The sequence below is a fragment of the Amblyomma maculatum genome, chromosome 9, assembly GCF_055883805.1.
Source record: "Amblyomma maculatum isolate TAMU_Amacu chromosome 9, ASM5588380v1, whole genome shotgun sequence".
Lineage (NCBI taxonomy): Eukaryota > Metazoa > Arthropoda > Arachnida > Ixodida > Ixodidae > Amblyomma > Amblyomma maculatum.
In genome coordinates this window covers 88,123,201-88,129,171 of record NC_139352.1, presented here as the reverse complement: position 1 = coordinate 88,129,171, position 5,971 = coordinate 88,123,201, and the positions used below count along the sequence as shown (strand labels likewise).

The 5,971-nt window shown below is 50.9% G+C and overlaps 1 pseudogene; it reads left to right on the top strand.

The window, feature by feature from the left end:
* Positions 1 to 411: 411 nt before the first annotated feature.
* Positions 412 to 2,421, top strand: LOC146179708 (uncharacterized; annotated as a pseudogene).
* Positions 2,422 to 5,971: the final 3,550 nt, after the last annotated feature.

Genomic DNA, 5,971 nt, shown 5'->3' with positions numbered 1-5,971 from the left:
ACGCAGAAAGGTCAGCTAGCTAGACTGATCCATAAATACGAGGGCACCACGGAACTAGAACTACAGGATCGATATATCAGCAAGGCCTCTTGGGCTCAACTGCCAGACTACCGAGGATTCCCAAATCCAGACTTAGATTCAGAAATAATGGAGGAAGAGGTTCGCTTCGCCATGGGACAGCTCCGCACCACGTCCGCGGCAGGCCCGGACGGTGTCACAAACAAAGCATTAAGGAATTTAGACGCAAAATCAGTAGAGGCAATCACGGGGCTCATGAATAAGTACAGGAACGATGGTGAAATCCCTCAAGCCTGGAGGCATGCAATGATTACTTTTATTATCAAACCAGGCAAGAAACTAGATATAACCAATTTGAGCCCAATATCGCTCACTTCGTGCGTAGGCAAGCTCATGGAGCATGTGATCCTAAACAGACTCCAGGAGTACGCAGAGGACAAAGAGATCTTGCCAACAACTATGCTAGGCTTCAGAGCTAATTTATCTACACAGGCTGTCATAATTCAGCTCCAAGCAGACGTCATAGACATTGGGAAATGCACGGGCACCAAAGCAGTGCTAGGGCTAGACCTCACCAAGGCCTTCGACAACGTGGCACACGAAGCCATTCTCGAGAACCTCTCAGACATTAACCCAAGAGAAAAAACTTTCATATACATTCGCTCATTTCTCAGCCATAGGTCCGCGATAATTAAAATAGGCGAAATAGATCCATTACCTTTTCGGCTAGGGGTTAGAGGGACACCGCAAGCATCAGTACTGTCACCATTTCTCTTCAATATGTTCCTCATAAAGCTTCCACCCAGAATGGAAGCCATTCCTGGGCTGAGAAATACATTCTACGCAGATGACATCACATTCTGGACCACCAACGGGAATGACGGTCTGATAGAGGAAACGTTGCAACGCGCGGTAGACACTATCGCAGAGCTCGCAGGTCATTCGGGCTTATGCTCACACTTAAAATCAGAGCTACTGGTCATCAGATCCAAACCCAGGAGCCAAGCTCCGCCAATCCCGCTTAACGTGTGCGTGGGGGACTTCCAATCAAGGAGGTGCAGTCAATAAGGATCTTAGGGCTGTATCTACAAGCTAACAGGAAAAACCAAGAAACCCTGCAAAAGCTGAAAACATCAGTTAATATCTCAATTAGGCTAATCAGAAGAATTCCCAACCATAGGAGAGGGGTAAAAAAAAGACCTCTGTAGGATAGTGCAGGCATTTGTCCTGAAAAGAATGGTGTATGCACTACCATACCTAAAATTAGATGCTGCGGAGAAAGGCAAAGCCGAGACAATAATTGGGCAAGCATACAAAGCAGCCCTGGGGCTGCCGAACTACACATCGACAGAAAGACTCATTGGACTCGGAATACATTATACACTAGAGGAGCTCAAGGAGGCTCACCTCACAATGCAAACAGAATGGCTTAAGCGCACTAAGGCAGGCAGAGCCATACTGGAGCGCCTAGGTATAGGCGTGGAACTTCCACCCGAGGACACGAAAACACAGCTACCCAAACTCATTCGCAAGCGATGCATGATCAAACCACTACTAAAGAACATGCACCCTTATTACCACGAAGGAAGGAGGAAAACTAGGGCAATAGCTCTACACGAAAAATACGCAACGAGCGAAGGAGCTGTCTATGTTGATGCGGCAGAATACGCAATAAGAGGAGCGTTCGCACTGGACGTGCACGGGCGGCTGCAGGCATCAGGGTCGGTAGTGAAAAAATCTTCGGAAACCGCGCAAGACGCTGCTGTGGCACTAGCCATAGCTAGCACCGACGCGGATGCAATCTTCTCTGATTCTAAATTTGCTGTCCGTAGCTTTGTGGGGGGCAGAATCTCAACTGCCGCGCAGAAAATACTGAAACTGACCAGGCAACCATACACAGAAATTGAGGTGATATGGGTGCCGGCTCACTCGGGGAATCCGGGAAATGAGGAGGCCCAAAACATGGCTCGAGGTTTCATCAGCCGAGTCGGTGGGTCCTTCGTATCCATGGGTTACTGCAAGGAGGGGCTTGCATCTTTTCACGATATCACAAGTCATTACAGATTAGAACAGCCGAAATTTCCACCACCTGAAAAAACGTTGGATAATGCACAGGAGACCGCTTGGAGGAGACTCCAGACGAGATCCTTTCTTAGCCCTTACCTATTAGCAAAAATGTACCCGGATGACTTTAACCCCGCGTGCAGGTTCTGTGGCGAACCAGCCACGTATGATCACATACTACGGCAATGTAATAAAGAACATCCACCGGAAGAACTAGTACAAATTCCTTCTCTTGAGCGATGGAAGGCCGTTCTGGTCACCTCGGACCCAGGCATTCAAGCCTTGGCCACCGAGTTGGCCACAAAGGTCGCCGCCAGCCATGGACTGGAGGCCATCTAGAGCGGACCGTCTGCATCTGCATTTTGACGAATAAATGTTTTCCAATCCAGGTGGTCGAAATTGCTCCGTAGCCCTCCACTACGACGCCTCTTTCTATCTTAACAGAACGACATATACTGGACACTCTCGGCATTCGCATACCCGCACATGCTGAAGAGTTAAACCCTCTCCCTCAGGCCGTGCATTCAGGGCTTATCCTCAAACCTCTTCCTAAGAACGTCCACCCAGAACACCATCAATCCCGCCGCGTCGCGCGAGCCAAAGCTCTCCATAAGCACTATGGGACTGCGCAGGATGTCCGCTGGGTAGACGCCGCATGTGGTTCAGACCGTTCTGTAGCTGTGGCCTACAATCCAGCAGCCCCCCCCCCCCCCCCCCCCCCACTCACTCACTTCATAGACCCTCCCTGTAACTCGGAAGAAGCAGAGGAAGTGGCTATAGCCTTAGCAATCGCCCAAACAGATACGGCTTGCTTACTTAGCGACTCCAAAACAGCCATACTTAACTTTGCCCGCGGACGCGTCCATCCTTCCGCGTGGCAAATATTGAGAATGTGCACCCTGAATTCTGACAGGCATATTGAGCTTATATGGGTGCCGGCTCACTCTGGCAATCCCGGAAATGAGGCTGCCGATAACATAGCCCGAGGACTTATTAACCTGGCAAATGGCAACCCATGCCGGGATTTCTCGAGGGATTGGGCACATACATTTTCTGAGCTCACACAGCAAGCACGCCTTGCCCGTCGACTCTGCCCCCCTCCCCACTCCCAGCTGTCTCACTCCCAACAAATCCTCTGGATGCGTCTTCAAACCCGAACGCTTCTCACCCCTCAACGCCTATCCTACTACCGACCCATTTCCCCTGAGTGCACTCTCTGTGGAGAGTTGCACGCCACCTTGGACCACATTCTTTTCGGCTGCCCTGCCGATCCTCCCTCGCAGGGACAGCCCGCGATCGGATCATGGGAAGAATGGGAAGCCCTCCTTACGTCGCAGGACCTGGACATCCAACTTCGCTGTGTGGACCGGGGTGCCAGTGCCATGGCCCTACGTGACCTGGAGACATGCGCGTAATGTGAGGGCCGTGCGGTGGCCCTGGGCCCTTGAAGGGTCCAACCTCGCTCGTGAAATAAAGTTTTTTTCCTCCTCCTCCTCCACTTTCACTCCCACCTTCCTCCCTTCCCGTACGGCGCGGTTGAGGTGTCCACAGAAAACAAGTGAGACAATTACCGCGCCTTTCCCTTCTATAAACCAATCAGTTTTTGGCGTTCAGATACCTGCGGAACCTGCCGTAGTCGTTAGCGAAAAATTCGACGGACATGCTGCTTTATCACTTACGAAGACGTGCCCTTTTGAAATTCAAACCAAAAAAAGATTTCCAAGCCGTTAGAAGTATTCAAATCCTGCTTTCCGATGGAATAGGCAGTAGTTGAACGCTCCGTTCCCCTGGATATGCTGCCAGTAAGCACTGAAGCCATGTATGTAAGTGTCAAAAACATTTTTTGAATCCTTTTTCTGATTTATGTTATTATTACACTGTTTACAAATGAAAAGGTTCGTTGAACTCTTTGGCACAAAAATATTTAGTGCATGGCTCCGCACAAGTTTAAAATGAGTATAGCAAGTCGCATAACCATCCAGGTTAACATGCTTCAACTAAGCCAATACACGCGCCTTACACAGACCACGTCTGGTCGCCGCCTCTTGGACCGGCTACACATCAAACACGATTACCACATTGAGGAAAGGGTGAGAGTGCCAGAACTCTGGAGACGCGCCCTCCAGGTCCGACCCCTTCCCCGCAACATGTCCAAAGAAGACCATAACGGTCGTCGCCAGGCGCGCGCGGAAGCGTTGGAGCGATACTATGGTCACCAGCAACACGTGTATTATGTGGATGTTGCCGGCCCTTACCATGGGGGTGGTATACGGCTGCAGTCGTACACAAACAACACAAACACGGTTAACGGGCTAACTTTCAAACCCTACAGCACAACTCACGCGGAGGAGATTGATATCGCTCTGGCTCTCAGTATTCCCAATTCGAAACACATCATCACCGACTCGCGTGGGGCCTGTCGGAATTATAGTGTAACGAGTACAAGGCAGCGATCACTGATCGGAACAGTTTCACGCGCTACACTCAGTTTCGTCCTCTTTGTCCTCAGTTCTTCTTTGTCCTCTTTTCAGAGAGGCATGCGGCATTACCCCCCCTCTTCGAAAGCGGCGACTCGACGCTGAGAGTGTCTTCAGATTATGCACACAGGAGAAGCAGAGAACACAAAGCTGCACACGCGCAAAAGATCACTGCCTTTCATAATACGGTTTCATCCGCACTACATGAACAGTTTCAGCACTTGAGTGCCGCCGTGTTGAAGGTCGTTGGCCCCGAGCAACAACTTCGTAAGTCACGTTACTAAGACGCCGAATGACCTCGTATGGCCCAAAGTAACAGCGAAGTAGTTTCTCGGAGAGTCCTCGACGGCGCACTGGTGTCCACACCCAAACAAGATCGCCAGGTTGGTAGTGAACGTCTCGGTGTCGGAGGTTGTACCGACTGGCATCGCGATGTTGTTGTTGTTGAATACGGCATCGTGCGAGCTGGCGCGCTTCTTCGGCCCGCTGTAGAAATATGTCGACGTCTGCGTAGGCGTTGGTGACATCGTCGCCATGACTTATAGGTAGCATAGCGTCCAACATTGTGGTGACGGGACGACCGTAGACTAGCTGGAATGGCGCAAGACGCGTCGTCTCCTGTTCAGCCGTATTGTATGCAAAAGTTGTATACGGAAGGACTTCATCCCACGTGCGATACTCAACGTCAACGTACATGGAAATCATGTCTGCAAGCGTTCTATTGAGGCGTTCAGTCAGTCCGTTTGTTTGCGGATGGTAAGCAGTAGTCCTACGATGACTTGTGCGGGTAAGACTGAAGAGAGCCTGCATTAGTTCAGCCGTACAGGCTGTACCGCGGTCAGTGATAATAACCGATGGGGCACCGTGGCGCAGTACGATGGTCTTAAGAAAAAACTGGGCTACTTCTGCAGCAGTTGCACGGGAAAGTGCCTGTGTCTCGGCGTATCGCGTTAAGTAGTCCGTCGCCACTACTATCCATCTGTGCCCTGATGCGGACTTTGGGAAAGGGCCCAGAAGATCCATGCCCACTTGCTGGAAAGGGGCTGTTGGCGGAGGTATCGGCTGAAGGAGCCCTGCAGGCTTCAGCGGAGGTGTCTTTCGCCGCTGGCAATCTCGGCATGTTCTCACGTAGTGCTGGACTGAAGGTAGCAACTTAGGCCAATAGTACTTTTGTCGAATGCGTGCTAATGTTCGCGTGACTCCTAAATGACAAGCCGAAGGCTCATCGTGGCATGCGTGCAAGATTTCTGGCCTGAGGTCGGACGGCACAACGAGAAGAAAGGTTTCCTTGTTGTGCTGAAAGTTTCTCTTATATAGGACGCGATTTCGAAGGCTGTAGGAGGTTAAACCCCGTGCGAAAGCACGTGGGACAGCTACATCAAGGCCTTCGAGATGCTCAATAAGTGGGCGTA